This window comes from Arachis hypogaea, chromosome 12 (genome assembly GCF_003086295.3).
Source record: "Arachis hypogaea cultivar Tifrunner chromosome 12, arahy.Tifrunner.gnm2.J5K5, whole genome shotgun sequence".
In the NCBI taxonomy this organism is placed as follows: Eukaryota; Viridiplantae; Streptophyta; class Magnoliopsida; order Fabales; family Fabaceae; genus Arachis; species Arachis hypogaea.
In genome coordinates, this window is record NC_092047.1 from 26,560,251 (window position 1) to 26,572,456 (window position 12,206).

The window sequence follows — 12,206 nt, forward strand, 5'->3', positions numbered from 1 at the left end:
GATTCAGTTTTAATTTTAGCCTTTACCATCTTATCTTATCTTTATGTTACCTTCTTATCTTATCTTTGCTTTTATCTTTCGTAGACAATACTCTATATATATTTATTTTTACTTTTATAATTCAATCAATCAAGAAATACATAACAAAGCATTCTTTTTCTTTACGTACTCTTTATGTATTCTTTCAATTTTGTTATGGTATCAGAGCTCTTCTTGAACTCTGCTGACATCCATGGATAAACCAACCGATTTGGATCCTAAGACTCCTTCAACTCTCCTGCCTACCACGAATAATCAACCTTCTAATTTAGCTCAGGATATAACCAATCCCTATTATATTCATGGAAGCAAAAATCCTACCTCAGTCTTGGTTACCCCTTTTCTCACAGGAAACAATTACCATTCATGGAATAGATCCTTCACTATGGCTATGATTTCCAAAAATAAATATGGATTTCTTACCGGTTCTATCCCCTCTCCTCTACCTGATGATCCTTGATGTACGTATTACCGTCGGTTAAGAATTTTTTCTCGGTAAAAAGAGAAATAACCTCGTTGATAGTATAGTTTCCAACCGACAAATAATACTCAATCAAAGTTTAATAAATGTGTTTTTGGTTGTCACAAGTCCAACCCCAATATAAAAGTAACCGAAGTATTTAAACATCGGGTCGTCTTCTCAAGGAGTTGCAGTGAGGTATGCGTATTATTGGTTATGGTATCAAAAGGGGTGGGGTGATAAAAGTGCAAGAAATGTAAATCAAACAATTAAAGAAATAATTACTAAAGAGAGACATTCATGGCAAGGGTTGAGAGTTAAGCTTTCTATCCTAGTCATTAATGATCATACAATATTTATCAAGAGCTTATCTTATTTAGTCATCTCTAACAATGGAAGAAGGTACAAAATTATCTTCACATGAGAGAAAGTCAAATAGGACTAGTTAATCTCAATCCAAAAGTCCTAATCAACCTACTAATTAAATTAGCAAGAGATTAGAGTCAATGAAAATAATATTAACTAACAACCCTAGATCACCAACATGAGTTGGGTATTAATGACTCAAGATTGCCTAATTCCTCTTTCCAAGCCAAGAATGTTCAAAGATCTACTCTAACATCCTTCCAAGCATTTTATCAAACACTTGGAAGGCATAAAAGGAAAGCATGGTAAATTGACAACAAGAGTATTAAATCTACAACTACCCAATTGTAAGGAATTAACAACAACTCAATTAAACAACAAGGGAATATAAAACATGAATTGAATTAAAAGAAAATTCAAATCCAATAATAGTGCATCAACGTAAAAAAGACATCAAAGGGGAATTTGACAAGAAAACTAAGAGAGCATATATGTAACAACAAGAAATTGAAATGGAAACAAGATGAAAATAGGAAATTAAACCTAAATCTAAGAAGAATTAACCTAATCCTAACCTAATTCTAGAGAGAAGAGGGAACTTCTCTTTCTAGAAAACTAACTAAAGGCTTATCATAACTAATCTAAGTACTCCCCCCTTGTCCAATCTTCAATTCTTCATGAAATAGTCTCTGGAATCAGTTGGATTTGGGCCTAGGAAGCTCAGAAATTCCCCCAGCGTTTTCACTTTAATGAGGTCACGTGCGAGCTGCGACGCATACGCAAGGGTCACGCATACGCGTCGCTTGGCATTTTACTTTCCACACGTACGCGTCAGGTCACGCGTACGCGTTGCCATGCAACTTCATCTCCACGCGTGCGCGTTGATGAATGCACTCCAAATCCTTGATTTTCCATTAATTCTCCACTTGCATGCTTTTCTCTTCACTCCTTTGATCCATTCCTAGCCTTTTCAACCTGAATTCACTAACAAACACATCAAGGCATCTAGTGGAATCAAATGTGAATTAAAACTAGCAAATTAAAGGCCTAAGAAGCATGTTTTTACACTTAAACACAGATTAAAGGAGAATTATAAAACCATGCTATTTCATTGAATAAATGTGAGAAAAGTTGATAAAATCTCCTAAAATCAACACAAGATAAACCACAAAATTAGGCTTTATCAAATCTCCCCACACTTAAACCAAGCATGTCCTCATGTTAAACCAAGAAAGACACAAAGGGTGTCAATATTTATTCAACGCAAACTAACTAGATGCAATCTATCTACATGCAACTATTTAAATGCAAGTATCTAAATGGATGCAATTATTTGGTCAAAATAAATCAATTCCCAACAAAACATATGTAAGCATAAGGGCTAAAGCAATCATAATCAAATCAACCCACAATTGAATTGAGTTATTGAAAAGAATTTTAACAACTTGCAAGAAAAGAGATAATCATCGTGAAAACATGTAATTGAGCAATCGAACCTCACCAAATGTGTATCCACTCTAATCACTCAAGTGTATAGGGTTGATTCACTCAATTCTTTCCTAATCATGCTTTCCAAGATTTGTTTTTCATCTAACAATCAATAATTATTTCATGCATGCATACAAATATCATGAGGACTTTTTCATAGGTTGTAATGGGGCTAGGGTCAAGGTAGGATGCATATGGCTAAGTGGACTAGAATTTGAATCTTTGATTAACTTAAACTTCCCACCTAACCTATATAACAACCTATAAAATTCTAAACAAACCTAACTACCCATAATCCTCACTTTTTCACACACTCATGTATTCTCTTTTCAATTCACATCCTATATGCATTGATATTATTGAACTCTACTTTGGGGTGTTTTGTCCCCTTTTTATTACTTTTCTTTTCTTTCTTTTCTATATATTTTTTTCCTTTCATTTTTTTCTTCATCATTTTTTTCCTTTTTTCCAAACTAAAATATATACAAGAGTATCAATGCATATGGTTTAAACATTCAATGCATGAGCATGTATCCAATTCTCAAAACTTTGACAAAAATACAAAAACACTCTTTTATCCCAACCAATGTTCCCAACTCTCCCAAACTTGAATGATAAGTACTCTCACTAGCCTAAGCTAATCAAAGATTCAAACAAGGGACATTTATTATTTTTCACTTAAGGCTTGTAATGTGCTAAAGTTAAGAATAAATGGGTTAAGCATAGGCTCAAAATTGGCTAACAATGGAAGATAAAAGGTAGGCTATTTGGGTAAGTGAGCTTAATGAAACAATGACCTCAATCATATAAATACATGTATACACAAAATAATGGACATAAAGAATCAAACAAATCAGAGATTACAATAATAGAAAGAGAATAGTCACACACAAGAAGGAAATAAAGTGGTTATATGATGTAACCACACAATTAGGCTCAAATCTCACCTGCTTGTGTTCTTAGCTCAAAAACATGATCCACAATATATAATTCAAGTAAGTTCTAAAAATTTTTTTTTCAAATCAATTGGGGGGAGGGGGGGAGGGTTGCCCTATAAGTAAATTCCTTGGAAAATTTCATAATTTTGACTAAGCTTATTATTATTATTATTATTATTATTATTATTATTATTATTATTATTATTATTATTATTATATATCCTAAATGCAATGTTGTGATTGAGACAGGTAAAAATTCCTTAGTTTAATTCCCTTTTCTTCAACCAAACCAAATTCTCATATGCAAAAAGGGTAAACCAAGCTCAATAATCCACAATTTTTCAATCACAACTAGTAAACTCAAATATATATATATATATATATATATATATATATATATATATATATATATATGTCTGAAATGGTCACCCAAAATAGAAATTCTACCGATGCCAGCAACCTTCCCACACTTAGAAGAAAGCATCGTCCTCGATGCTACGACTGAGACTGGGTGAGAGGGTCAACGTCTGCATCTGGCTGGGGCTGTGGCTGTGGCTGTGGCTCTGTGGAAGCCTGAATCTGCGTAGGTGCCTCTGCCGGCTGAGCCTCCTCCTCGTGATCCTCCTCCTCCGCCTCAGACTGGTCGGAAGAAGTGTCGGAGTCAGAGGGCATTTCGGCGCCCAGTGATGCCAGCATCCGACTCAAGTGCTCATAGCGTCGCGTGTGGTGACGCTTACTCCGATCCATGCGCTCAATGGGGTGCTGAACGAGTCAGTAAGTCAGCTGGGGTGCTGATGATGGTGGTGCTGGCCTGGTGGATCTGGATGGTGCTGCAGAAGGTCCGGTTGCAGCTGAAGAATAAGACGGCCCAGATGCCGCTGCTGAGGGGGCTCGAGCTCTACGCAGGGCTGCTGGTCTGTCACTCACCCAGGTCCCCCACGGAATAGTCTTCTCCTTTCCGTGGACTGCTGGTGGTGACTCATCATCTGGCAGCTATGGTACTCATCTCGGAGAGCTAGATCTATGACCAAACTCGGAAAAAGGAGTGTGCTTCTAATATGGGCTCGCTACATAAACTTTCTGATGAGCCAGGGAAGTGATGCACCACTATTTCGTGGTACATCTTATGCTTAATTGAGTAAATTTTATCCACTATTCTCATACTTATTCATATAATTCGCATGTTTTACATTTTTCTTCCTAATTTTGTGCTATGATTAAAAACATGCTTCTTTGGCCTTAAATTTGCTAATTTTAATCCTCTCTTGTTACCATTTGATGTCTTGATATGTGTGTTAAGTGATTTCAGGGTTTATAGGGCAGGAATAACTTAGAGGATGGAAAGGAAGCATGCAAAAGTGGAAGGAATACAAGAAACTGAAGGAATTGCTAAGCTGTCAACCCTAACCTCTTCGTACTAAATCCACCATAACTAGAGCTATAAAGGTCCAAATGAGGCGGTTCCAGTTGCGTTGAAAATCTAACATTCAGGGCTTCGAAATGATATGCAATTTGCCATAGTTACCATGTTTTTAGGTGACGCGCATGCGTGATGTACGCGTACGCGTGACACGCGCAAAAGACTATCGACGCGTACGCGTGACGTACGCGTACGCGTGACATGCGCCACGTGCAGAAAATGTAGAAAATGCTATGGGCGATTTTGGGCTGGCCTTTGACCCAGTTCTCGGCTCAGAAAACACAGATTAGAGGCTGCAGAATGGGGGAATCATTCATCGGGACACAACTTTCATTATTCATAATTTTAGGTTTTAGATGTAGTTTTCTAGAGAGATGCTCTCTCCTCTCTCTAGGTTTTAGGATTATTAGGTTTAGCTATTTTTAATTTTAGATTTCTACTTTACTTTACTTTAGTTTCTCTTCTACTCTTATTTGTTCTAACACTTTAGTTTATCTATCTTCTCTTGTTGATTTATTTATTCTCCAATTTAGTTTATGAACTCCATGTTAGATTCAATTTCTTATTAATGCAAGTTGAGGTATTTCATGTTTATTACTTCTTCCTTTATTTGTTATCATTGATTTTGCAATTATTGGTTTTAGATTTTACATTCTCTTATTGCTTTTTCTATACTTTTGTTTTATGCCTTCCAAGTGTTTAATAAAATGCTTGGTTGGATTTTAAACTAGCTTTTTATGTTCTTAGCTAAGATTGAGTAATTGGAGACTCTTGAATTGTCAAAGTCTCTTGTTGATTAGCAATTGAAAGTTTCTAGTTGATTTGAATTCCACTAAAGCTAGTCTTTCCTTAGGAGTTGACTAGGACTTGAGGAATCAAATTGATTTATCCACTTGACTTTCCTTCATAGTTAGAGGTTGACTAAGTGGGAGTAATAGACAATTACTATCATAATTGATGATGATAATGAGGATAGGAATTCCAATTCTCAATACTTGTTAAGAGTTTTCTTAGTTATTAATTTAATTTCTTGCCATTTTATTTCCTTATTCCTTATTTCAAAAACCCAAAAAGATACTTTTCCACAACCAATAGTAAAAACACTTTCCTATAATTTCTTGAGAGACAACCCGAGGTTTAAATACTTTGGTTATTATTTTTAGGGGTTTGTTACTTGTGACAACCAAATTTTTGTATGAAAGGATTCTTTGTTGGTTTAGAAACTATACTTGCAACGAGAACTCATTTGTGAAATTCTTTACCGACAAAAATCCGTTCATCAGGAAGGTACAGCTCCTTTCCCTCAATAATGCACCCAATCAGAACCAACATGTCAACCAGGATCTTAGTGAAGTGTGTGCTAGGCATGACGTAGTGGGCAAGAATCTACTACCACACCTTAGCCTCCTTCCTCAAATACTCAAACCTCATCCCCTTGGATTTCAGTTTGTTGGCATCCATCTCCCAAGGGGAGTCCAGTTGGGCAACTACACTCCTCAATGCATCATAATCATAGGTCAGGCAATGCATCTCCACCTCAGCCTGCTGAAAAGCATCCTTGTCACTGACCTTGGGCTAACAGTGGAGTGCCTCCTCAATATCAGCTTTTGTGACCATAATTTTCCTGCCCCTTAAGTGAACCGCGTCAAGGGTCGCTCTAAAGAAATTGCAGTAAAAATCGCGAATCCAAGACTCATTCACTTGTGCTAGCTCTCTGTCCAAGAAAGACCAGCCCCTCTCCTCAATCCGAGGCTCAGTAAACCGCCTCAAATCGGAGGGGATATCTAGCTTCTTCTCCAAGTTGAGATGCTGTCGCTGAAAGAGCAGAAACCGGAGTTCACAATAAAGATTAGGAAACCTCTCTGAGTCGGCAGAGGGCAGGAGCTGATTGATGAGCGGATAATTTATACGCTTTTTGGCATTATTTTTAGTATGTTTTTAGTAGGATCTAGTTACTTTTAGGGATGTTTTTCTTAGTTTTTATGTTAAATTCACATTTCTGGACTTTACTATGAGTTTGTGTGTTTTTCTGTGATTTCAGGTATTTTCTGGCTGAAATTGAGGGACTTGAGCAAAAATCAGATTCAGAGGTTGAAGAAGGACTGCTGATGCTGTTGGATTCTGACCTCCCTGCAGTCAAAATAGATTTTCTGGAGCTACAGAATTCAAAATGGTGCGCTTCCAATTGCGTTGGAAAGTAGACATCCAGGGATTTCCAGCAATATATAATAGTCCATACTTTGGCCGAGTTTAGATGACGCAAAAGGGCATTGAACTCCAGTTCTACGCTGCAGTCTGGAGTTAAACGCCAGAAACACGTCACGAACCAGAGTTGAATGCCAGAAACACGTTACAAACTGGCGTTCAACTCCAAGAATGACCTCTCCACGTGTAAACTTCAAGCTCAGCCCAAGCACACACCAAGTGGGCCCCGGAAGTGGATTTATGCATCAATTACTTACTTCTGTAAACCCTAGTAACTAGTTTAGTATAAATAGGACTTTTTACTATTGTATTAGACATCTTGGGACGTTTAGTTCTTAGATCATGGAGGCTGGCCATTCGGCCATGCCTGAACCTTTCACTTATGTATTTTTCAACGGTAGAGTTTCTGCACTCCATAGATTAAGGTGTGGAGCTCTGCTGTTCCTCAAGGATTAATGCAAAGTACTACTGTTTTTCTATTCAATTCAACTTATTCCGCTTCTAAGATATTCATTCGCACTTCACTATGAATGTGATGATCGTGACAGTCATCATCATTCCCCCATGAACGCGTGCCTGACAACCACTTTCGTTCTACCTTAGATTGAATGGGTATCTCTTGGATATCTAATACAGGGGACCGAGTCCGAGTTATTAGTGTCTACGTGGTATAAGTTAGAACCCATGGATGGCCATTCCTGAGATCCGAAAAGTCTAAACCTTGTCTGTGGTATTCCGACTAGGATCTGGGAAGGGATGGCTGTGACGAACTTCAAACTCGTGAGTGCTGGGCATAGTAACAGACGCAAAAGGATAGTAAATCTTATTCCAGTATGATCGAGAACCTCCAGATGATTAGCCATGCCGTGACAGAGCATTTGGACCATTTTCACAAGAGAGGATGGGATGTAGCCATTGACAACGGTGATGCCCTTACAGAAAGCTTGCCATGGAAAGGGGTAAGACTGATTGGATGAAGACAGCAGGAAAGCAGAGATTCAGAGAAACGAAAACATCTCTATACGCTTATCTGAAATTCTCACCAATGATTTACATAAGTATTTCTATCTTTATTTTATGTTTATTTATTATTTAATTTCGAAAACTCTATAATCAATTATTATCTGCCTGACTGAGATTTACAAGATGACCATAGCTTGCTTCATACCAACAATCTCCGTGGGATCAACCCTTACTCACGTAAGGTTTTATTACTTGGACGACCCAGTGCACTTGCTGGTTAGTTGTGCGAAGTTGTAAAGTTATGTCTAGACCATGGTATTGTGCACCAGTTATTGGCGCCATGCCAGGGAGAGAACGAACAACAAATTTTACAACCTCAGAGTAACAATTTCGCATACCAAGTTTTTGGCGCCGTTGCCGGGGATTGTTCGAGTTTGGACAACTGACGGTTCATCTTGTTACTCAGATTAGGTAATTTTCTTTTTGTTTTATTTTCAAAAATTTTTCAAAAATCTTTCAAAAATTTCTCATCTGTTTTCGAAAATTATTCTAAATTTTTAAGAATAAATTCTAGTGTTTCATGAAGCATGTTGAAGCCTGGCTGGCTGTAAAGTCAGGTCTAATTCTTTTGGATAGGGGCTTCCAACTATCAGCATAGAGGCAAGTTAATTTGAATATCAGCTGTTGCATGCCTGATTTATATCCTAAAGCTGACTGGCTATTAAGCCATGTCCAACCCTTTGATTGGAGCTTTGGGCTAATGTTGAAAGATTCCTGGAATTCTTCTTAAAAATTTTGGAATCCTTATTTTTCTTTTTCACATTAATTTTCGAAAAATCCAAAAAAAAAATTATAAAGTCATAAAAATAAAAAATATTTTATGTTTCTTGTTTGAGTCTTGAGTCAATTTTAAGTTTGGTGTCAATTGCATTTTTTGAAAATTCATGCATTCATAGTGTTCTTCATGATCTTCAAGTTGTTCTTGGCCAGTCTTCTTGTTTGATCTTCATATTTTCTTGTTTTGTGTCTTTTCTTGTTTTTCATATGCATTATTGCATTCATAGTGTCTATACATGAAAAATTTCTAAATTTGGTGTCTTGCATGTTTTCTTTTCTTGAAAATTTTTCAAAAATAAGTTTTTGGTGTTCATCTTGACATTCAAAGTGTTCTTGGTGTTCATCTTGACATTCATAGTGTTCTTGCATGCATCACATGTTTTGATCCAAAATTTTCATGCATTAAGTCTTTTTCATGTTTTTCTCTTTCATCATTAAAAATTCAAAAAATCAAAAAAATATCTTTCCCTTTTTCACTCATAAATTTTTGAAAATTTGAATTGACTTTTTCAAAATTTTTTAAAATTTAGTTGTTTCTTATGAGTCAAATCAAATTTTCAATTTAAAAATATTATCTTTTTCAAAAATCAAATCTTTTTCATTTTTCATAATTATTTTTGAAAATTTTAAAAATATTTTTCAAAAATCTTTTTCTTAATTTTATTTCATAATTTTCGAAAATACCATCAACAATTAATGTTTTGATTCAAAAATTTTAAGTTTGTTACTTGCTTGTTAAGAAAGATTCAAACTTTAAGTTCTAGAATCATATCTTGTGATTTCTTGTGAATCAAGTCATTAATTGTGATTTTAAAAATCAAATCTTTTTCAAAACTAATTCTAATCATATCTTTCTATCATATCTTTTTTTTTTTTAAATCTTATCTTTTTCAAAAATTTGATTTTCAAATATCTTTTCTAACTTCTTATCTTCTTATCTTTTCAAAATTGATCTTCAAATCTTTTTCAACTAACTAATTGACTTTTTGTTTGTTTCTTATCTTTTTCAAAACTACCTAACTAACTCTCTCTCTCTAATTTTCGAAAATCTCTTCCCTCTTTTTCAAAATTCTTTTTAATTAAATAGTTATTTCAATTTTCAATTTTAATTTGATTTCATTCCTAATTTTCGAAAATCACTAACACTTTTTCAAAATTTTATTTTCGAAAATCCTCCCTCTCTCTCATCTCCTTCTATTTATTTATTCATCTACTAACACTTTATCTCACCCAAATTCGAACCCCCTCTTCCATCTGTGTTCGAATTTTCTCTTCTTCCCTTCTTTACATTACATTCTTTTCTTCTTCTACTCACACAGGGGAACCTCTATACCTGGGTAAAAAGGATCCCTATTATTATTTTTTTTCTGTTTCCTCTTTTTCATATGAGCAGGAGCAAGGACAAGAACATTCTTGTTGAAGCAGACCCTGAACCTGAAAGGAGTCTGAAGAGGAAACTAAGAGAAGCTAAAATACAACAATCCAGAGATAACCTTACAAAAATTTTTGAACAAGAAGAAGAGATGGCAGCCGAAAATAATAATAATACAAGGAGGATGCTTGGTGACTTTACTGCACCTAATTCCAATTTACATGGAAGAAGCATCTCCATCCCTACTATTGGAGCAAACAATTTTGACCTGAAACCTCAATTAGTTTCTCTGACGCAACAAAACTGCAAGTTTCATGGACTTCCATCTGAAGATCCTTTTCAGTTCTTAACTGAATTCTTGCAGATCTGTGATACTGTTAAAAATAATGGAGTAGATCCTGAAGTCTACAGGCTCATGCTTTTCCCATTTGCTGTAAGAGACAGAGCTAGAATATGGTTGGACTCTCAACCTAAGGATAGCCTGAACTCTTGGGATAAGTTGGTCAAGGCTTTCTTAGCCAAGTTCTTTCCTCCCCAAAAGCTGAGTAAGCTTAGAGTGGATGTTCAAAACTTCAGACAGAAAGAAGGTGAATCCCTCTATGAAGCTTGGGAGAGATACAAGAAACTGACCAAAAAGTGTCCTTCTGACATGCTTTCAGAATGGACCATCCTGGATATATTCTATGATGGTCTGTCTGAATTAGCTAAGATGTCATTGGATACTTCTACAGGTGGATCCATTCACCTAAAGAAAACGCCTGCAGAAGCTCAAAAACTCATTGACATGGTTGCTAATAACCAGTTTATATACACTTCTGAGAGGAATCCTGTGAGAAATGGAACGCCTCAGAAGAAGGGAGTTCTTGAAATTGATACTCTGAATGCCATATTGGCTCAGAACAAAATATTGACTCAGCAAGTCAATATGATTTCTCAGAGTCTGAATGGAATACAAGCTGCATCCAACAGTACTCAAGAGGCATCTTCTGAAGAAGAAGCTTATGATCCTGAGAACCCCTGCAATAACAGAGGTAAATTATATGGGTGAACCTTATGGAAACACCTATAACTCCTCATGGAGAAATCACCCAAATTTCTCATGGAAGGATCAACAAAAGCCTCAACAAGGCTTTAATAATGGTGGAAGAAACAGGTTTAGCAATAGCAAGCCTTTTCCATCATCCACTCAGCAACAGACAGATAACTATGAACAAAATACCTCTAATTTAGCAAACTTAGTCTCTGATCTATCTAAGGCCACTGTGAGTTTCATGAATGAAACAAGGTCCTCCATTAGAAATTTGGAAGCACAAGTGGGCCAGCTGAGTAAAAGAATCACTGAAACCCCTCCTAGTACTCTCCCAAGCAATACAGAAGAGAATCCAAAAGGAGAGTGCAAGGCCATTGAATTAATTACCATGGCCGAACCTGTAAGGGAGGTTGAGGACGTGAATCCCAGTGAGGAAGACCTCCTGGGACGTCCAGTGATCAATAAGGAGTTTCCCTCTGAGGAACCAAAGGAATCTGAGGCTCATCTAGAGACCATAGAGATTCCATTAAACCTCCTTACGCCCTTCATGAGTTCTGATGAGTATTCTTCTTCTGAAGAAAATGAGGATGTCACTGAAGAACAAGTTGCCAAGTTTCTTGGTGCAATCATGAAGCTGAATGCCAATTTATTTGGTAATGAGACTTGGGGAGATGAACCTCCCCTGTTCACCAATGAACTAAATGCATTGGATCAACTGAGATTGCCTAAGAAGAAACAGGATCCTGGAAAGTTCCTAATACCTTGTACCATAGGCACCATGACCTTTGAGAAGGCTCTATGTGACCTGGGGTCAGGAATAAACCTCATGCCACTCTCTGTAATGGAGAAACTGGGAATCTTTGAGGTACAAGCTGCTAAAATCTCATTAGAGATGGCAGACAATTCCAGAAAACAGGCTTATGGACAAGTAGAGGACATATTAGTAAAGGTTGAAGGCCTTTACATCCCTGCTGATTTCATAATCCTAGATACTGGGAAGGATGAGGATGAATCCATCATCCTTGGAAGACCCTTCCTAGCCACAGCAAGAGCTGTGATAGATGTTAACAGAGGTGAATTAATCCTTC

The 12,206-nt window shown here is 36.5% G+C and overlaps 1 non-coding gene across 1 annotated transcript; it reads right to left on the reverse strand.

Moving 5' to 3' along the window:
* Positions 1-10,635: 10,635 nt before the first annotated feature.
* Positions 10,636-10,743, reverse strand: LOC112731985 (small nucleolar RNA R71). The gene has a single exon (XR_003167729.1). It is a non-coding gene; the product is annotated as a small nucleolar RNA R71 (small nucleolar RNA).
* Between the last annotated feature and the right edge of the window lie 1,463 nt (positions 10,744-12,206).